This window comes from Trachemys scripta, chromosome 2 (genome assembly GCF_013100865.1).
Source record: "Trachemys scripta elegans isolate TJP31775 chromosome 2, CAS_Tse_1.0, whole genome shotgun sequence".
NCBI lineage: Eukaryota > Metazoa > Chordata > Testudines > Emydidae > Trachemys > Trachemys scripta.
Window position 1 is genome coordinate 67,140,674 of NC_048299.1, and position 22,740 is coordinate 67,163,413.

At 43.2% G+C, this 22,740-nt stretch overlaps 1 pseudogene; it reads left to right on the forward strand.

Annotated features, from left to right (window-relative positions):
* Window positions 1–18,794: 18,794 nt before the first annotated feature.
* On the forward strand, window positions 18,795–21,091 carry LOC117872385 (annotated as a pseudogene).
* Window positions 21,092–22,740: the final 1,649 nt, after the last annotated feature.

Genomic DNA, 22,740 nt, shown 5'->3' on the forward strand with positions numbered 1-22,740 from the left:
ATTCCCCCTCATGCAGGCTTTGCACAAGGTAACTTATGCTGCTCTATGAGGCCCCTGCCACAAGCCCAGGGGGCATGTTGGTGATCATGTTGGGAGTGGAGATGGAAGGGCATATCACATAGCACCACAGAAGTTCCAGCAGGTGCTTTCATCTACAGGAAACAAGGCTCCACCCCCAGGCTAAGTTATACCAGGACCTCATTGACCCCTGCAGCTAGGGTGACCAGATGTCCCGATTTTATAGGGACAGTCCTGATATTCGGGGCTTTTTCTTATATTGGCACCTATTACCCCTCACACTCTGTCCTGATTTTTCATACTTGCTGTCTGGTCACCCTACCTGCAGCAGCCCAAAACTTGGAGGACACAATGGTGCCTGAAACTCAATTTAGTCACACACACACACACACACACACACAAGTTTTGTGCTGTGCCACTTAGAGGCACAAAACACACACACACACAAATCATACTCTCTCTAACTCCTAAACATGCATCACACTTGTCTTTGACCCCAAATCAAAAGTAGTTGCCCAAGGTAACAAGACACCAGCTGTACCTTTAATGGGCCTTTGTTCACAGCTACTCAAATGCAGTGTAGGATCTCTCTAAAGGGGAAGAATTATTTTTGGCAAGCATTTAGCTACAATTCCTGATTGGTTTGGGGAGGGGGACTTTTTCAGAATTATACCCACAAACATTCAACCTTGTCTAAAAATCCTGAGGAAAGCACAGCAATTTAAAGAGGAAGAGAAGAGTGTCACTGTAAATTTACTCTGCTGTGTTTACTAAATAATACTCTAAAACAGAAATAGCATTTGTAAAATCTCAATACATGTGTTCGCCTTACCATGCAGGTATAAAGAAATAAAACAGCAATTTATTCCACGGTCACAAGGATTACTGCCTGTCAAACAAATATATAGCACTGTCAACTCCAAATATTCAAAAATCATGAGTCATGCCCTCCCACAATCATGAGATTATTTTAAAAATCATAAGATATTTTAAAACATATTTTGAGTTCTTTTTCTTTGCCCTTTTATTTTCAGCCTTTCAGAGTCACATTTCCAAGCTTTTCTTCACAGTCATGAGAGCAAGAAATTGAATTTAAGAAAAAAAGAATAAAACTGAGATTCTCAAAAACTCCAGGAGTTGCGGCTTTAAGAAAAAAAGCAGCCAAAAAAAAACAACCCCCACCAAATATCACATGACAATAAAAAAAAAAAAATCACAAGAGTTGGCAACAACAATTGATATATCAGTGTGTAAAATTAAAACCACTCTGTCACCAGAAACAGACAGCTGATTAGCTAAAAAGGACATCAATCTTTTGGTGGCAGGAGAAAGGAATAGAAAGAAAAATATTTTTCCTCCAACTAACAATGGATTATTGGGGCAGTTCTTTAAATTTCATTGTTGAGCCCTTGTTCAGCTATGAGTCACTGATGTGTCTGAACAAATGTCTCTCTCTGTGGAGAAGGATCAATACTGAATGTAATTGACACTACAGGGCAGATTCACTGATATCAGTGAAGTTATAACAGGGATGAATTTGGTCTTGTACACCTTTTCGCAGTGATCTAATTACTACCATTGCTGTGAGTGCTAAATAATGTCTGCACTGAGGAGGAGGGCAGCAGGAAGACCAGGTAAGGCCACTAGCCCCCAAGACGCTCACATAGTCTGGATGCAAGAGGGAAGCTTGGGGAATTGTGAAGAATGGTGAGGGTTAGCTATACAAAATACATCATGCCAAGTTTGTGACTCACTCACAAATTTGGGCTGACATTCAAAGCTTCAACTGAACCCCAATTTCTGCTGACTTCTGCAGCTGGGTTCAGGGTTGTATGTGAATCACACTCTCTCTCTCACATGAAATGGTTACATGGTATTGCGACTTTATTTTAAAAAAAAAAAAAAAAGCCTTTGGGTATAAGGGCCACCTGAATCTTAATTACTATGAAATAAAATTACTAAGCAAAGAATTAAATATACTTTGTAACCTCTAAGTGTATTCCCAAGTGAAGAAATAAATGAAGTTATTTTACTAATGAAGACCTTAGAGGTTAATCAGACTACGTTAAAAAAATGGCTCTAAAAATATATCTTTTAAAAACTTGGTGCACAGTAACGTAAGGGCCAAATTCTGCAATTGGATAGAAGCATGCAACTTCCATTGGCTTTCATTGGAGTTGCATGCATATATTTAAGGGCAAAATTTGGTCCCAAAATATAAGAACCAAGAAAAATCTGACCAATTCACTGAAACTCTTAATATTAGTGTCAGATTAAAGGAAGCAAACAAACACAAAGTAAAAGTAAATGGAAATTACATGTACTGGTTGAGACCATAAGATATTACTAAATATGACTAATATCCTTTCAAAAGGATTATAATTTTCCAAGTTTGACTGATTTAGTTATTACAGTTGTAAGGAAACATGTTGAGCATGAAATATGCACTTAACAACTCTTAGACATGAACCACAGAACAAGTTTTGAACTGGACAAGAGTGGCACTAAAAGGTTTTCAAGCTGGAAAGAATCTTGCTTCCGGCCAAGCAACCAAAGACTTGTTCCCAAAAAACTAGAAAAGTTAACTATAGTTTTCTTATTAATAAATCCAATTTCACTTCCTGCTTAGGAGGATGAGATAAGGAACTTAGTTAGCTTCCTGTCAAGTTGTGAGCATTTGTCACTATCTGTTGTTCAGATGGGTCCAAATTCTGCAGCTTGGGCCCATTTCTGTTCCATATTACAAAGCATTTTCCTTCTACCCAGGTTCCTAACAAAAGAGGGAGTTATGGTTTTAATGTACAGTAATTGGATGTTAAGGTACAAGCTACCTTTTAACATAGAAGGGAATGACTGAACCAATGGCCATAAGATCTTGATTAGAACTGAGCAAACAATTATTTTTTGTTCAGCAGCCTAACACCCCTCACACACATTTATCACCCTCTTCTTTCTTAGGCTCTTTACAGCAGCCATCCACTAATCTCTGAACACTCTCCCACCCAATATCACCCCCATACTCAGATTTCCCATACATGCAGCCTTCCAGGATCAGAAAACCCACCTCCAGACTCAGAACCTTTTCTTCTCCTACATGAGACCCACCATCCCTGGGTTCAGAAGCCCTCATTACTAATTTCTGAGTCTGGAAACAGAAGGATCAGAGGCAGCAGGGAAAATGTCCAGACTGACCACAGAAAGAGAGCGTAAGAACTAGCCCCACAGAAACCTGCATTTCCAGGTCTGTAACCCATCCTTCTGCTTCTTGAAGTCCACGTGCTGCAGGGCCAGAAGTCAAGTAGGGCCAGTCAGATGTACTGCAGCCTCAAAGGACTGGAATATGATCAGCTCTACCAAGAGTCCCATGGTGTCAACAATTGGAAGTGCATCAACTAGGCTAGACCCAACTACTAGAGCAATGTGAAGAAAGGCAAATTCTGTTTCATGGAAAATTTCAATATTTGAAAGGAAAATGGAATAGGGAGCCAGGACTGCTGACGAGCTGGACAGGCAAGCTGGCAGAAACCCTGACTGACCTTCCATCAAAACTTCAAAGTAGAACCATCTCTGCAGAACATTTCTATTTCAAAGATTTGTCAAATTCTGACCAAAAAAAACATTTCATTGAATTTTTTCTGACCAGCTATAGTTGTGACATTATTAGAAGGCTCAGCTCCATTAGCCTAAAAACAGCAGTCACCCTGGAGGTTGCTTCAGGTTTAGCATCATACTTTCAACTCAGGTAAGAGCTAAATGGGGAGAGGGCAAGAAGAGAGAGAATCATATTGCTCAGAGTGCAAAGGTACACATCATCATTCCTATAACAGCTAGTAGAGGTAAATTTTCTTATGAAAGCTATCAGAACAGGATATATCCCAGAGAGATTTTTTGACCTCTAAGTGTCAGGTTACAAGAGATGCCCTTGGTACAGTCCAGTATAAAGATCATGGTGGTCAACTGAGGAAAACTTCAAGCGTTCACATCATTCTACCCAAACACACACAGTTACCACATGCACCTTTGACATAAACTGGCCATTGATATTGTGGGATGATTCTGAATTTACATGGTTGGATTGGATTCTTCTGCAACACTAAGTGATTAGTGTAGTAAACTGCCCAAAATAGCTTTTTGCATCATGTGCCATCACAGATGCTATTGTCTGTTTGGCTTCTGTGTTCAATCTCTAAGAAAACCTATGACAAACTCTGTATAATAATGGGCTGCAACTTATATGAAATGACTGCAACAGAAAAGAAAGATACATTCAGTAATTACCTGCCCTGAGGGGAGGTTATAAAATAATAAATATTAATACTCTTCTAGAGTGTCTTTCACCAGAGGATGTCAAAGTGCTTTGCAAACATTAACTAAAATTCAACAGCCTCCATACGCATTGGGTACAAACTGCAGAGAAAGATGACAAGCTCTAGTCATCATTTGTGACAATTTATTCTTAGCTAAAATGATCAACTTCTCGAGTGTGGTATATAGGTGTATTTAAGGTCAGAAAAGTTGACAAATACTGACAGGTCTCTTTGTCATAGAGCTTCCCGATGAGGCACTCAACACCTGAAGAGATGAGATAGAAGCAAGTCCTGACTGGTTTGGAGTAGCAATGGAGGGCCAGAAAGCCAAAACTTGTTCTGTCTGTGGAAGCTGTTTTAATGCAGTACTCTTGTAGCTGTGTCAGTCCCAGGATGTTAGAGATATAAAAGATACTGGTCCAATAAAAGATATTACCTCACCCACCTTCTCACTCTGAAATGGTTTTAATGCAGTGAAACCTGTGTGAGATCCTCTTTCCCATCTATGGACTGTGCTGCTCAGTAGCTTATCTGGCTCAGTTGATGGATGGCTTTGAAAATGTGTTACAAGAAAGTTTTAACTTTCTTGTCTCACAAAGAACCAAGGCCTGGGTTCAGCAAAGCATTTAAGCAACTGATTAACTTCCACCACGGGAGTAATTGAAGACAATAGACTCACTTAACCATGTACTTACAAGCTTTGCTGAATCAGGGCCCATAGTAAAAATTTCCTGTCTTCCACTAGACATTAGTAGAAACAGCAAGACTGGGATTGACAGAAAGTGATTCTTCTGAGAAATTATCTGAATTATTCTGTATCACTATTCTTAGCTACTTTAAGTTATTCCATTTTAGAAGCAGCATCTCAGATGTGAGTCTGTTCCCCGTTACAGGTCACCTCCTGCCCCTCTCTCATTTCACAGGTTTGAATACTGATGCAGTTTGAACATTGCCAATTTTCCTGAAAGCTTGCAGCAAAACTGATCTCTATGCTGGCTACCTCTTTCAGAGCTTTCCCTCCAAGGAATAGTGGAGGCTGGTAATGGGAATATCTGAAGATGGGTAGGCAAACCTGATACACTATTATATTTTTCTGAGCCAGGACCCTTTCCTTCTGTTGCCTCTTTGATTCACTCTGCAGTTTGTGCAGACCACTAAAACACGAGGGAGACAACGTTTACCCTTCCTCTGCCAAGGAAAGCCACAGACATCTAAATACAACAGCATGAACTTTTTCAGCACTTGCATGCAATTTAGCATTCAAGCTATAGAAATAGATGGCTCACCTTTCCCAGAACTGACAGAAGTGAATAAAAATGTTACAGATTATTACCTTCCCCTCTCCCCCCAGTCTCCATCACAGCTGAGCACAACAGCAACCTTCCTGTTAAGCTAGGAATCATCTTCAATTCACACAACTAGACCCTGTCTTACTCTTACTACTTCTTCCTCCAACGCATTTTCAACTGTCTCTTTCCACCCACAAAGCTAAAATTGTCATCCCGTTCTTGATCTCCCTGGCTTCTCTTAGAATGAGATTAAGGCTTTCTCTGTGTTTTAGGGCTGTGATTCAAACATATTCCTACCTGTGCAGTTAGGTGGAAGCCACACAAGTGCCATCCACTATGGACTGCTTCTCTTTTGGGTAAACATGATTTGCTCATAATAAAATTATGATTTCAGTGCTTTATCCTTTGTCATGCTGGACGGTCAGCCAGGCCAGACCTGATCAGCACTGTGACCCTGTGCATGAGGTTGCAATGTCTGAAGAGGGGAGCCAGGCCCAGTCAGCAAATGCCACTACAGGGTGAGTTTTTCTTTGTCTTTTTTTTTTTTTTACGTTCTTTTTAGTTTTATATCATGTTATTTTGCATTTGTGAAATACACAGTGCTCTACTTCTGAAGGTGCAGGTGGGCAGGAGAATGTGGGACAGGGTAGGAGCAGCTCAGGGAAGAAGATTGAGGAGAGGAAAATGGGGGACAAAGGTGGGAAACTAGGAGGTGAGGAAGTCAAGACAGAAATAGGAAAAGAACCACCGCTCCCCTATTTTAGGAAGGGATAAGTGGAGTCTCCATATGAGCATCAAAGGAAAGGCAAGCATGTGTGTACATTAAAGGCTGACTTTTAAATCTGAAGTCACCACACACACACACACACACACACACTGTTCAGGAGTTAAAGTCAAAAATACAGACTAAAAACATTTTTTAAAATCTCATTATTTTTGAGTTCATGAGGCTGGCCATACGGCTTCTTGGAGCTCCAACGGTTTGGAATCTGTGGGTAAGAAACTGCCAGTGATTTATTCAGAGTGATTGAACCCCATGGCCCTAGGTTGGTTGGGTTTTTTAAACACCTCCTTTCCTCAGCTGAATGCAAGTGCCTCTCCTATCAGCTCACCTTTATTGGCTTATTTAAAATACACCATGCCTTTACCATAATCAAATATCTGGGTTCAGCAAACTAACTCAGGCAGTTTACTCTGGAGAGCATGTGGTGCTAATCCTATTGAGTGTATTTTCTCTCCCACTGTTCATATGGGAGTGCTACTCCCTGCCTCCCATTGTTCCTCCCTTCTTGAATGCTTCACTGTTACCAAGTACACAACCAGGCAAGCCCAACTGGTTTATAATAAAGCCACCTTTGGACTGCATATTACCTTTGCAGACCCTGGGACAAAGCCATTGTAGAGATGATGCTAAAACTCACTATATCTATGTCAGCTAAATGGCTCATCTTGCTTCACCAGGACAGTTAATAAAAATTCATCCTTTCCCTCCAAGTAAATTTTAGACTGTTTTGTTTCTTAATGGGGACAACAAATTAAGGGGGAGGGGAGTTATAAGGAAATGTCATAGATCTCAACAAGTTTGAAACAAAACTATTAAGTGATCTTAGATTTTCTGTTTAGTTTAGAGAATACATCAGAAGAATTCAGTGAGAAATATTACTGCTTGGTTGAGAATTTCTATATAGTCAACTAAAACTAACACGTATCAGAGGGGTAGCCGTGTTAGTCTGAATCTGTAAAAAGCAACAGAGGGTCCTGTGGCACCTTTAAGACTAACAGAAGTATTGGGAGCATAAGCTTTCGTGGGTAAGAACCTCATTTCTTCAGATGCAAATTTGCAAATGAACTGGAGCTCAGCAGTTTCTCTTTGGAGTCTGGTCTGACATCAGGAATGGCAATATACAAAAACCTGTAGGAGAACACTTCAACCTCCCTGGCCACACAATAGCAGATGTAAAGGTAGCCATCTTACAGCAAAAAAACTTCAGGACCAGACTCCAAAGAGAAACTGCTGAGCTCCAGTTCATTTGCAAATTTGACACCATCAGATCAGGATTAAACAAAGACTGTGAATGGCTTTCCAACTACAGAAGCAATTTCTCCTCTCTTGGTGTTCACACCTCAACTGCTAGCAGAGCACCTCACCCTCCCTGATTGAACTAACCTCGTTATCTCCATACTGATTTATACCTGCCTCTAGAGATTTCCATTACTTGCATAAAACTAACACAAGACCAAGTCAACTAATGACCAGGAGCTAGAGCCTTTTCTTCACATCCATGGGCAAATGGAAAAAAGCCCCAGTGGATCTCTGCTTAGGGGCTGCCAAAAGCAGACTGACAACTATGCAACATCACTTCCCCTAGCCAACCCCTGTCTCAGACTCTGTGGAAGCCCCTCCCCACACGACTCTACACAGAACCAGATTCACAGCTGGACTGGGTTGAGGCATAAAGAAGAGAGAATGAGCACTGTCTAAGGCAGCTCATTTCCCTTTCTCCCCTTTGAGGAAATTCCCAGGACATCACTTTGCAGCATCCATTGGGGACCAAAGGTCAAAGAGCCATAACAAGCCTCATGTCTCTGAACCTGTACCCCGTGGTGCAGGAACTAAGGGTGCTGGGTGTGCTGCCGCACTCCCTGGCTTGAAGTAGTAATAACAAACACCGAATACATGATTTACATCAGCACCCTACTATAAAAACTGGACCAGCACCCCCAGCCTCCGGAGCTCTCCCAGGGCACCTCAATAGCACGCTGCTTTCATCTACCTACAGGAAACTGTCCTAAGCAGACTCATTATCTTTGTTTAATGCCTTTAAAGCAGTTTAAGGACACTAAGGGTACATCTATACTTACCTCCGGGTTCGGCGATAAGCAATCGATCTTCTGGGATCGATTTATCGCGTCTTGTCTAGACGGTATTCCTGCTCCGTGAGAGGAGTACGCGGAGTCGACGGGGGAGCCTGCCTGCCACATGTGGACCCACGGTAAGTACTTTGTAGTTCAAACTAAGGTACTTCGACTTCAGCTACGTTATTCACGTAGCTGAAGTTGCGTATCTGAGTTCAAACTGGGGGGTTAGTGTGGACCAGTCCTTAGGAATCAACTCCATGTGCACCCATCAAATGATATTCTAAAGTACTCTGTTTCTCCCTGCTCTCCTCCCAGTAATATCCAAATAGAAGGCTACCCTGAATGGGAAGAGGAATAAGTTATACCAGTATAATACAACCTTAAATCAATATTATTGCAGCCACACTAGAGTTTGTACTTATATAACTATATCAGACAAGACAAACATATTTGGGACTCCTAACCAAAATAGCTACACTGGCACAATTTTCAAGTGTAGGCCTTGCCTTATCAGCTAAGCTGGCCTCTTTTCTTGATCACTGTGGACACCACCATCATCCTGCCTGCATCTATCCACACAGCTAGAGCTCTCGTAATCTTGCATCTTGATTACTGCAGCATCCTGTTCTCTGGCCTGGACAAATGGAATCTTGCCCAGCTCATATCCGTTCAAAATGCCATTGTCCATTGTTTTGACCACGTCTAGCCTTCTTCTTATGTCCCTCCACTGGCTCCCCAAAAGCATGAGATTTTTAGAAAGTAATACATTTGGGGTTCTTTCTTTGTTCTGTGGTTTCTGAGCCTTTAGGTTAGCACTGGGGTCACATTTTCTATCTTTTCTCTACAACTAAGGTGGCTAGAAACTAGCTCTTTTTAAATTTAAAGCTGAGTCTCTCCAGCAGCCAAGACTTCAGATCAACACAGATCATCATGAGAATTGGCAACAGTGACTGTTAGCCGCATCCTTAGGTGGTTTGGTGGTCAGCACCTTGACCTCAAGCCCCTTCATCCTTGAGCTTCTTCCTTCCTGAATACAGGTTTGGAAGAGAAGCTTTGCAGCAAGCCTGGAGGGTTAACAAATCCAGTCTCTGGTTGTGAGGTCTGTGGGAAATAAGGAAACTAGGAATACAGTAAGTGGCGGAGTGCCTTGAATTCATTTAAATGACATCTCCCTAGCCCCCCACCCTACCCTACCCTACCCTTCCCTTCCAAGCCATCCTGATGCTCCTATCTCAGAAGTACAGGGAGTTTTCCCCACCTCTACTTACTGAGCTGACCATTCTGGTAAGGTTTGCCCAGCACAGAACTAATAAACATGATCTTCTGAATCTCATACACCACAAAGCTGTATATCTTATGGGCTCAACAAGGCTCTCAGAGATTCCTTTCAGGGGAGTCAGGTCTGTTGTTATTAAGCGCACCATTAGGTACATGCACATATCAGAATCAATACATACTCTAGGAAAGAGGTTCAGCAAGATAATATATAATAAGTGTGATAAATGAAGTGGAGGGGGGTAGCTCCCTTTTATGGACACCGAGCCAGCCTCTATAAAATCCCTCTTAGTAGCTGTTCTCTAATTGCTCTACCTGTAAAGGGTTAAAAAGTCTCACTACTATGCATAGGTAAAAGGAAGTGAGTGGACACCTGGCCAAAAGAGCCAATAGGAAGGCTAGAACTTTTTAAAATTGAAACGACTCCCCTTTTGTCTGTCTGTTGTGGTTCTCCTGGAGAGAGGGGACAAGGCAGAGCTATGCTGTAAAAAGCTTGGGCCAAGTATGCAAAAATCATCAGTATCATACCTAGAAACTACTCATTTGAAACCCCAGATATGTAAGTAGATCAGGAAATGTCTAGGAAGACATGATTAGGTTTATCTCTTTATTTCTTTATGGCTTGTGGATTCCTCTCTGCTAACCCAAGGTACTTTTGCTTTACTTGTAACCTTTAAGCTGGACCTCAAGAAAACTATTCTTGATGCTTAATCCTTGTAGTTGCTCTTTTTAAATCTAGCAATAGCCTACATTCCCAACTGTATTTTCTTCCTTGTGTTTTTTAAATAAAATTTACCTTTTTAAAGAACAAAATTGGATTTTTGTGTCCTAAAAGGTTTGTGCACATATTGTTTAATTAGCTGGTGGCAACAGCTGATTCCCCCCCACCCCCCGTCTCAGCTCTTCCCCGGAGGGGGGTGTGAAAGGGCTTGAGGGTACCCCACAGGAAGGAATTCCCAAGTGCGCCTTCCTGGGCTCTCAAAGGAGTTCTGCACTTGGGTGCTGGCAGCATCTACCAATCCAAGGTCAGAGAAAAGCTGTAACCTTGGGAGTTTAATACAGGCCTGGAATGGCCAGTATTAATTTTTAGAATCCTTGCGGGCCCCCACCTTCTGCACTCAAAGTGCCAGAGTGGGGAATTAGCCTTGACATGGTGGCAGAGCAGTGGGATTATTTTGAACCAGAGGCACAGACCTCAGGATTTTAAAAGGACACATTTTTTCTTTTGGCAGCCTGCGAAGCAAGGGAGGTTTTTTTTCCTTTGCTGTCTGAGGGAGAACAGGCACACAAAGGTTCAGCCTGCAAAGCCAAGGGGTCCAACAAGCAGTTTAATTTTTTCCCTAGCTTTGTGGCAAAGAAAGTAGGCTAGAATAGGGCAGCCCTGTGCAGAACGTTGCAGTCGAGCACCAAAACCCTAGAGCAACCAGTCTTCCCAAAGCGGCATACCATGGAGAAGACAGACCCAGGTCAAGACCAGACATCCAGCTCCATGACAGAAATCCAGGGAGGGGATGGGGGACCGGAGATTTCCCAGGAGGGAAGGGTCAGCCATCCACAACCCAAGATCCAGGTGCCAAGATGGAGGGATGCCCTTAACTCAGACCGAGTTCTAACTGCAGAAGAAAGGAATTTATTCCTAGAGATGAAGTGCTTGGAGGCAGAGGAGAGGAGAGAGGAGAAGCGCTTGGAGGCAGAAATAGAGCTGAAGTGCTTAGAGCTGGAAAGGGCTACGCTGGATCAACCAGGTAGCCCTAACAGTCCTCCCCCCGGCCCAGGGACCCAGCCAGAGGTGGTGGAACCAGACCCCAGACCAGAGTCTATGGCAGTGGTCGTAGATCCTGTTCCTGGGACCCAGCCAGAACCAGCCCAAGAATCGGAACTGGAGGAGCAGCCAGCATCAGAGCCCATGCGTGCAACCCCACCAGAGTCAGGGGATCCAGGACCAAGAGTGCCACAGAGTCTGCACCAGCTAAACCGGTGCAAGAAGCTCAGTCGAAGCCTAAAATACAACTTAGTGCACCAGCAGAGAGTGGTTCACAGTGGACAGAGACACCCCCATCACCTGCATCACTTCCAGTGGGACCAAGCCCAAGCCCACAACCCAGCGAGGACCTAATGTCTCCAGCATCAAGGGAGCAGTTCCAGACCGAGCAGGAAGCGGATGAAAGCTTCAAGGGAGCTTGAATGGCAACACGGAGCAACCCACCACCTCTCAGCTCTTCTGCTAGGTCCAGGTTTGTTGTAGAAGGAGGACTCTTATACAAGGAAACCCTTTCTGGTGTACACAAGGAGAACTGGCATTCTCAGAGACAGTTGGTAGTTCCAACTAAGTATAGAGAAAAGCTCTTGAGCTTAGCCCACGATCACCCTAGTAGCCATGCTGGGGTGAAAAGGACCAAAGACCATTTGGGGAAGTCATTCCACTGGGAGGGAATGGGCAAGGACATTTCTACTTATGTCCAATCTTGTGAGGTGTGCCAGAGGGTGGGAAAGCCCCAAGACCAAGTCAAGGGCCCTCTCCAGCCACTACCCATAATTGAGGTTCCATTTCAGCACGTAGCTGTGGATATTCTGGGTCCTTTCCCTAAGAAGACACCCAGAGGAAAGCTGTACATACTTACCTTCATGGATTTTGCCACCCAATGGCCAGAAGCAGTAGCAAACCACCAAGATAAAGAAGCAGAGGCCCTTTAAAAATGTGTTTCCTGCAATCAAACCTTCTCTTCCTTTGAAAGGCGTGTTTTTCTGTTAATTCGTGTCAGTTCCAATTAGAACTACTGAACCATCCAGGATGTACATCAAGATCTCTTTGGTTCTGGGATTTAGAGTTTGGTGTAAGGCAACCAGATTTTAGAAAGCAATTTAGGGATTAAAATGATTCAGTGTAAGGTTTCTGCCACCTATAACTTAAACAGCTAAAAGTCTTTCTGTAGCCACCAAGGTCATGAGCTCACTTTTACCCTGCTATTTCAATTTGTAAAATATACTGGAGGCAGTATGAGGGGAGGACTGATCCTGCACAGTTTTTTGCAGGGAGAATTCTTTAATAATAATAATAAAAATAGCCGTACAAACAGAAAGTAGCTCATAGTTTTGACCTCAGGATCAGTACTACTGTCAATTTTACATATAAGAGAATGCTCTCTAATTACGAGCATCCAATCTGAATGGGAAAGTTCAGCAATATTAAAAAAAAAAAAAAAAAAAAAAAACCTTGTCGAGGTTGATAGACTTAGCAAACAGATGAAATTTCAGGCTTGTGGTTTTGTGTGTTCATTTATCTAAAGCAGATGTTTTATTACTACCCAATAAAAAGAAAATAAAAAGAAGATACCTTCTTCACTGGACCACAAAAATGCATGAAGTTCATGATTAATATTAATTAGCCCTATTTTATGTAATGAATCATTCACAAACTAATATTAAATCCTGTTAGTGTATCCCTTAATCAAAATGATTGCTGCATGCTTTCAATTAATAATTTCTCTCCTGTTTGCTTCAGATACCCAATATTTGGTATTTACTGAATGCAACTGGTAGCATGACACTGCTTCTGCTCCCTGAAAGATTTTAAACAGGGGAATAAAAAAATTAAAAATGAATTTTTAGTTAATTTTCAGGTGAATAATAATTTGTACTAAAACTTGGGAATCAAAATTTTATACAAATATCTATGAGTATCATGAACCCACAAACGAAAGCAAACCAGACTTGGTGCTTTTATTTGCTTTTTTTTTTTTTTTTTTTTTTTTTTTTTTTTTAACTATTCAACCAGATCTAGGGGTTAAAGGTAGTTAAAAAACACAGTTCAGCCTCAAACCTCAACATGGTTATTTTAAATAAATAAATAAAATAAAAGTGAGATTTTTCTGGAGCGATTGTATGACTCCACTGGGGGTTTGATAATGGTGAGAGATTTCATTGTCTGGTGGGTTGCTAGTTCATATCCAACCCACACTGTAGCAACTGAAAGTTAGTGTCTGTGTCTTCTTGGTTGGCCTAAATACAATGAGTTTTTTTTTCAATTTCAAGCCAGTTACCAGCTATTCAGAACACCTCACCACCCCCAAAAGAAGTTCACTACAAAAAATTGGAGTTTTTGTTAGCAGTCTCAGCAGAGGGGCCATGTCTGAAGAATTATACCATCCTCTAAGTATTCCCTTTAGATGAGGACTGAGGCAGCTGGACAGGATAGTGAGGTTCCCCAATGGCTTGCATTGCTACTGGCAGTGTAGATTATTTATTTTAAAAAGACAAGCCATGCAGCAACCACTTTCCTTAACAAAGTTCTTAAACTTAAAGGAGTTTAAGTTTCATTTCAGCCAGTGGAGCAGCAGTTAGACAGGTCGTGAGCCATTACTCTCTGGTGGAGGTAAGTGTCATACCCATCAATCATCACATTTCCTTGCATAGGTTGCTGTGAGCTTAGTTAATAGTATTATAATGCACTATTATGTGCTTCCATATGCAAAGAGCAATTCTACCTGTCTATCTTTCAGCCTGAAAAATTTATTTTAGATTAAACTATCAAACAGGACAGCAAAAAAAGGTGGTTTCTGTGAGAAAATCCCATGTGTCTTGTCTGTAACATACAGCATCAGCACTTCCTCACAAAATGGCACCTACCCCTCCCTGCAGGCTGTAGTTTCTTAGGAATGTAGGGTACGCCTATACAGCATTTTGGAGCAAAAGGGAGCAAGGCTCTCAACTCAGTCAATAGACTCAGGTTAGTTGGTTAAAAACAACAGTATAAACAGCACTTCAAAGTTGTGGTTTGGGCCGATGCTCAGGCTCTTAAGCCCACCCTAGGTTTCAGAGCCCAAGCCACAACTTCTAAGCTCTGTGTATACAGCTATTTTTACGGCACTTGTGAAAGCCCCATTAGCCTATGTCTTTTGACCCAGGGTGGGAGGCTTGCTCCTGCTTACTCCACAATGCTGTGTAGACATACCCTTAAAGGTACAGTACCCAATATTTACATATTACAAACACCACACCCATATTCTGTAGTGTCGGACAATTTTTAGACATTTTTCTACTTACATTTGTACTTCAACTTAATGAAGGATGTGTTTATCTTGTTGTATTTTAATTTTGTACAGTACCTGCGTTATATTATGTATAAACACCAACATATGGAGATACAGAATAATTCAGATAATTTCTCAGAAGAATCACTTTCTGTCTATCCCAGACTCATAGACTTTAAGGTCAGAAGGGACCATTATGATCATCTGGTCTGACCCCCTGCATGCTGCAGGCCACAAAACCGTCCCTACCCTTCCCTTGACTCTGCTGATGAAGTCCCCAAATCCTGTGTTTTGGAGACTTCAATTGGCAGAGAACCCTCCTGCTAGCGATCCCTGCCCCATGCTGCGGAGGAAGGCGAAAAACCTCCAGGGCCTCAGCCAATCTACCCTGGAGGAAAATTCCTTCCCGACCCCAAATATGGCGATCAGTAAGACCCCGAGCATGTAGGCAAGAGTCTCCAGCCTGATCCTTGTTAGCCATTATACTATTTACCTACCATTGCTCGGTATTCCTCAGCTAATATGTTTTACCATTAAACCATTCCCTCCATAAACTTATCTAACTTAATCTTAAAACCAGACAGGTCCCTCGCCCCCACCGTTTCCCTCGGAAGGCTGTTCCAATATTTCACCCCTCTGACGGTCAGAAACCTTCGTCTAATTTCAAGCCTAAACTTCCCCACAGCCAGTTTATATCCATTCGTTCTCGTGTCCACATTAGTACTAAGCTGGAATAATTCCTCTCCCTCCCTTGTATTTATCCCTCTGATATATTTAAAGAGAGCAATCATATCCCCCCTCAGCCTTCGTTTTGTCAGACTAAACAACCCGAGCTCCTCCAGTCTCCTTTCATACGACAGGTTTTCCATTCCTCTGATCATCCTAGTGGCCCTTCTCTGCACCCGTTCCAATTTGAGTTCATCTTTTTTAAACATGGGAGACCAGAACTGCACACAGTACTCCAAATGAGGTCTCACCAGCGCCTTATACAACGGAAGCAGCACCTCCTTATCCCTACTAGATATACCTCGCCTAATGCATCCCAAGACCGCATTGGCTTTTTTCACCACCACGTCACATTGTCGACTCATAGTCATCCTCTGGTCTACAAGAACCCCTAGGTCCTTCTCCTCTTCCGTTACTTCTAACCAATGCGTCCCCAGCTTGTAACTAAAATTGTTGTTAGTCATCCCTAAATGCATCACCTTACACTTTTCACTATTAAATTTCATCCTATTTCTGATACTCCAATTTACAAGCTCATTCAAGTCTCCCTGCAGAATATCCCTATCCTCCTCCGAATTGGCAACGCCTCCCACCTTCGTATCATCCGCAAACTTTATCAGTCCACTCCTGCAATCGGTTCCAAGGTTCAGTTATAAATAGATTAAATAAAATGGGTCCCAAAACCGAACCCTGAGGAACTCCACTGGTAACCTCCCTCCAACCTGACAATTCACCCTTCAATACCACCCGCTGCATTCGCCCCATTAACCAATTCCTTATCCACCTCTGAATTTTCATATGGATCCCCATCTTTTCCACTTTAACCAATAATTCCTCATGGGGTACAGTATCAAATGCTTACTAAAATCCAGGTATATTAGGTTCACCGCATTTCCCTTATCTAATAAGTCCGTTACTTTCTCGAAGGAGATCAGATTCATTTGGTACGATCTGCCCTTCGTAAAACCATGTTGTAATTTATCGCACTTGCCATTAACCTCGAGGTCCTCAACGCTGGGCTGGGCTGGGCAGGGCAGGGCAGGTGCTGAAACTGGTTAAAGCATCTCCCTTCACAGGCCAAAAGAGGTTCCCCCTCCTCAGTGTAGGTATGTGTGCATGGTGACGATGGCAACAAAGGTGAGCTGCAGTGAACACCCCTGTTTCTCTTCCTTACGTGGGAGGATCTCAGAGCTCAGCTGCAACCCTAGCCCAAGTGTCTACACAGCAATTAAATGGCCCTTTAGCCAGAATCAGCCAGCCTGGGCCAGATGCAGGTTTTTAATTGCAGTGTAGACATACCCCTAGAGACCATTACCTGCCATCCATACCTCATGTCAGGATGGTGTAAGAATCACACCAGGAGAAGGTATGGCAGATGTCTGTCTCTTTCACTGGGAAATGCCTTAAGGAGTGGCAGACGTGTACAGGAGAGATAGAAGCATTCATTTTGATGGTGATGGGTTTGGAAGGTTGATATCTCCTGAGGAAGAGAAGGAAGCCTATCACACCACCCTTAGCCTCCTTGCTGCACTCATACTGTATCTGAAAATCTGAGGCAGGAACAGACCGGAAGCTCATGTCACCCTATAATGAATCAATGCTTATTTCATGCTAGCATATTAATCAAATTATTTAAAAGAGCAAATGTTTCTTCAGGTCAAAGTCAAATGTAGCTGATATTTGGTAAACATATTGAGGTACTCTTCTTCCCTATGACTGATGAATAAGGGAATGTGTTCACTATTAGTGAACAGTTACTTTACTAATGGAGCTCCCTGTCGCAGAAAAAAAAGTATATTCAGGATAAAATAGATTAACTTCTAAAAATGTAAGCTACCACTAACTGAATTTCTTTCTATGTTATCTGATACTTTTAAAATAATAGAATTCCATATTTGTTCACTTGTTTCCTCTATAGAGAAAATTAGTGCCTTGTGATCTTGATGACCTAGTTCAAATCAGACATATTGCAAGTGGATGGAAAATTTACCATCAAGGGACATAACAAGACTTTCCTCTTTAACTGTCGGGAACTGAAATAGGCATACATGGTAAGTATATACAACTTAAAGCATTTATTTATGAACCCTATCAAGGTAAGTCATACTAAAAACAAACAAGCAAGCTATTATTTTCAACTTAAGCTACTCACTTGACTGAGCTTCTTACTAAGGTGATTTTGATCAGCTCCCAGAATAGAAACCCAGTTTGTTGGGGTTTGTTTTTTGTGGGATTTTGTTTGTTGGGATTGGGGGGGAGGGAAAGGTTTTGTTTTTTAAAACCATCTTTCCCTATCAAGGCTGTATTTTTATCACCAAGAAGATATTTACTATTCCAGAGATCTGTAAACTTCATAGATCAGGTTAATCCACTGAACTACTTCAGGAATTTTAAACGAGTCCCTATTGCAATTAGGGTGACCAGACATCCCGATTTTATCGGGACTGTCCCGATATTTCCTTGTTTGTCCCGCGTCCCGACCAATGTTAGGTTGGGACACTGGACAAACAAGCAAATACTCCAGAGCCTGGAAGTGCTCTCGCCCCGACGCCGCCCCCTCCTTCCCCCATTGGCTCCCTCCCCGAATCCCCGCCTCTTCCCCAGGCTCGCCATTCCTCCTCCCTCCGGCACTTGTGGAGGGAGGCCCGGGAGACGCAGGAGAAACGCGGGGCCGGGGTGAGCGAGAGTCCGGCCTTGCCCCAAGCGCAGGCAGGACTCAGTCGGGCGGTAGGGAGAGTAGGGGGGCGACCCGCGGGGCCAGGCGGCAGCTGTTCTCCCCCCCCGGGCAGCGGGACTCAGGAGCAGCCGCTGCTGCAGCTCCCACTGCCGCAGGGGGAAGAAGCGGCCAATGGCCAAGCTCAGGGGCTGCGGCTCTGGCGCCCGGGCCCGAACCCCGCCGAGCCCAGGCCTGCTGTGGGGACCCAGCAGCGCGCACGCTGCGCCCAGCCCCTGACCAGTCGCGTCTGGGCTGCTGCCCAGCTGGTGCTATCCCATGGCAGCCCTGAAGCGGAGGCATCGGCAGCCCAGCCCTGTTCGTTCCCCTGCAGGACCCGAGCGGGACGGGGGGACTGGGGCCTGCTGCCCCCACTCTGGGACCGCCGTGGGATAGCACCAGCTGGGCAGCAGCCCAGACGCGACTGGCCAGGGGCTGGGCACAGCGTGCGCGCTGCTAGGTCCCCGCAGCAGGCCCCGGAGTGGGGGCAGCAGGCAATAGATATTATTTCTGTCAATTTAAATCAGGACTGAAACAATAGAAGTAATTGTTTTAGTCCACATGTGCCAAACTCAAGGCCCGTGGGCCACATCCGGCCCGCCATACAATTATATCCGGCCCGCGAAATCGTTTTATATATCTGTTTTTAATGGCCCTGTGATATGACGCCCCAATAACACACACTACAAATCCCATGATGCAGTGCAATTGCCGCCAACGGCAAGCCACAGTTCAAGTTCGCGGTCTGTTGATGTATACAACGCTAATCTCAAATCAAAGCTAGACCCCAACAATGGCCAAGAGAAAAATTGATTCTGAAAACCGAGGCTTTCAAAGCTGGTGGGAGAATGAGTATATGTTTACTGAAATTGCAGGTAAACCAGTGTGTCTCCTTTGCGGGAGTAATATCGCTGTAATGAAGGAGTATAACCTAAGACGGCACTACGAGACGAAACATGAGAACAAATTCAAAAACCTGAGCGCAGGACAGAAGCTACAAAAGGTAGAGGAGTTGAAGAAGAATTTGACATCCCAGCAGACGTTTTTCACCAAAGCAAAATCACAAAGTGAAGCTGCTGTGAAAGCAAGTTTCATTGTGGCCGAAGAGATCGCCAAATCAGGACGGCCGTTTACCGAGGGGGAATTCGTAAAGAATTGTATGATGAAAGTGTGCGACGTCCTTTGTCCATTTAAAACGCGAGCGTTTGCAAATGTAAGCCTCAGCAGAAACACTGTTGCTAATCGGGTTTGTGAGATGGCGACTGATTTGAAAACACAGTTGATTGAAAGAGCAAAATATTTTGTTGCATACTCCCTTGCCGTGGATGAAACTACTGACGCGACTGACACTGCACAGCTGGCGATATTTATCCATGGTGTGGATTCCAATTTGTGCGTAACAGAGGAAATACTGGACATTAAATCGATGCACGGGACAACGAAAGGAGAAGACATCTTTGGAAATGTATTTCAAAGTGTAACCGACATGAAACTGCCGTGGGAAAAACTCGTTGGACTTACAACAGATGGCGCACCTGCTATGTGTGGTGAAAAAAATGGACTGGTGGGAAGGATGCGCTCAAAGATGCGGGAGGAGAACTGTGCCGGTGAGTTGACAGTGTATCACTGCATCATACACCAGGAATCGCTGAGTGCTAAAGTCCTAAAAATGGATCATGTGATGAACACTGTAACACAAACCGTCAACTTTATCAGAGCCCACGGTTTAAATCACCGCCAATTCCAGTCTTTTCTGCGGGAAATAGATAGCGAGTTTGGCGATATGCCATATCATACGGAGGTCCGGGGCTAAGTCGGGGAAAAGTTCTCAAAAGACACTTTGAGCTGCGAGAGGAAATCTGCCAGTTCATGGACAGTAAGGGGAAAGACTGCACAGTTCTGCGGGATGAAAAGTGGAAATGTGAGTTGGCGTTCCTGGCTGACATAACGTCGCATCTTAGCGCTTTAAACCTTCAACTCCAGGGACGGGAGCACATAATAACCGATATGCATGATGCAGTGAAGGCATTTCAAGTGAAGCTGCGCTTATGGGAGACACAAATGCACCAATGCAACTTGTCTCACTTTCCCTGTTGCCAAGTAATACGGAACCAAGAAAGTGCCACAGTTTTCCCAAATGCCACCTTTGCTGAAAAACTCAGCGCGCTGCGCACTGAGTTCGCACGGCGCTTCAGTGACTTTGAGGCACAGAAAAGTAACTTCGAGCTGCTTCGCAACCCATTTGCAGTCGATGTGGAAACCGCACCTGTAGAAATGCAGATGGAGCTGATAGAACTGCAATGTAACGGGACACTGAAGGCAAAGTACGACACTGCGGGGCCAGCACAGTTCACTCGCTTCATTCCTGAAGCGATGCCGCAGCTCCGCCAACATGCGGCTCGAATCCTGTCCATGTTTGGCAGCACATATCTGTGCGAGCAGCTGTTCTCTGTGATGAAAATTAACAAAACGTCACACAGGAGTCGCCTCACTGATGAACACCTGCAATCGATCCTGAGAATCTTCACAACACAGAACCTAACCCCAAACATAAACGAACTTGTTGCAAAGAAAAGACTCCAAGTATCAGGCTCTGACTAAATAGGACAAGAAAATGGAATGTTATGATTTGTTATGATTATACTTTTGCTTTAAATTCAATTTTTTATTTATATTTTCAGATTTTTTAATATTCCAGCATGTACAGATTTTGAATGTATTGTATTGACAGGATATTTTTTTATGAAGAGCAAAATATTTTAAGTTGAAATGTATTTATTTTGGAATGATATCCTGTATTTTGGTTCATATTAATGGTTAAAAAACATAAATATTTAGTCTGTTAAATAAATGGTTATACTGTTCGGCCCGCGAGTTTTGAGTTTTGGCCCCCTGTGCAATTGAGTTTGACACTCCTGTTTTAGTCTATAATCATGTTAGCCAAACTGTACAACATTAGAGAAACAAGGTGAGTGAGGTAATATCTTTTATTGGACCAACTGCAGTTAGAGAGAGAGAGAGAGAGAGGCTTTCAAGCTACACAGATCTTCACATGGCTTTTTTGGTTCAGTATGATGGCTTTCATGAATGAGAAACAGATAACATGATATGGAGATAAACTTCTTAGAGGGTAGTCTGTATAATGTTATTTTGAAATACAATGGTGTGAAGACCAAAGCACAAATGGAATAAATATATGGATGATTGTCAGGACTGTTCTGTCTCCATTACCCCAGGACACAAACTGGCATGTTATTTTAGACACGGTTAATTTGACTACCCATAGTACTTGATCTTCAGGTAGGGTGACAAGTGTAAAATATACAGAAGATATTCTCTGCTTTCAGACTCACTCCCTGTGAATAAATTGCATTATTAGCATCTTATATTTTACATGTCTTAATTACACCTAAACCAGAGAGTCTTTCTTCCCTCAGAGGCCCTTTCAGCTGCACAGCTCTTTTCCTCTCTAAAAGCAAAACCCTATATTTATGGATGATATTTCACAAGAACAATCACAGAAACTGACCTTGGCCCAACTTAGGCAGATCTTTGCTGCAGTTCCACTGAAGTCCCTCTTAGCCTGGCTAGTGAGGCATTTGGCACCCTGGACTGCAGTTGAAGAATTAAAATAAAAAAAAATAAAAATAAAAACCCACACACCAACACCTTTTAAAAAATAAACAAAACATGCATGCTTGAAATAAGTACTCCAGTCTTATTGCTTTTAAAACCTTAGCTTTGCATCTCCCCACTGTCTCCCTACTTGCATTTCCTTAAACAACACAAGCCATTAAGACGATGAATAAGGTCGCACAATATCATATTAAAATATATTTAAAAAACAAAGAGCTAGGCCTTGGAGCTGTGCTGAGTAGCACACACCTCATGTGATTTTGCATCTCTTTTGTTTTAGTCTCCCCTCCTCCCCATTTTAGAAATGTATGTCCCTTTTCAGGGCCGCCTCCAGGCACCAGCTTGTCAAGCAGGTGCTTGGGGCGGCCACTCCGGAGAGGGGCGGAACGTCCAGCTATTCAGTGGTAGACGGTCCCTCACTCCAGCACGGAGCGAAGGACCTCCCGCCGAATTGCCACTGCAGATTTTTTTTTTTTTTTTTGGCTGCTTGGGGCGGCCAAAACCCTGGAGCCGGCCCTGTCCCTTTTTCCCTCCACCCCACCCCCCTTTGTCTCTATCAGATGCCTATTCACTCAGCAGTTAACAGACTGAGAGAAGATTCCTTTTTTTTAGAGACAGTCCACTCCACTGAAGCCTGTTGGTGTCCATTCTCCAGGAGTTGGAAGGATTAGTCTGACAAAATTCCAAGGGGGAACAATCCTCCATTTTCCACACCACATACAGCAATTGGCAGGATCATCAGGAAAAAAAAAAAAAAGAGTTATAAAGCAGCAAACTCATCACCCAGAGTATAAAATTTAGGGTTACCATACGTCCGGATTTTCCCGGACATGTCCGGCTTTTTTGGGCTTTCCCCCCGGACGGGGATTTGGAGCCCAAAAAGCCGG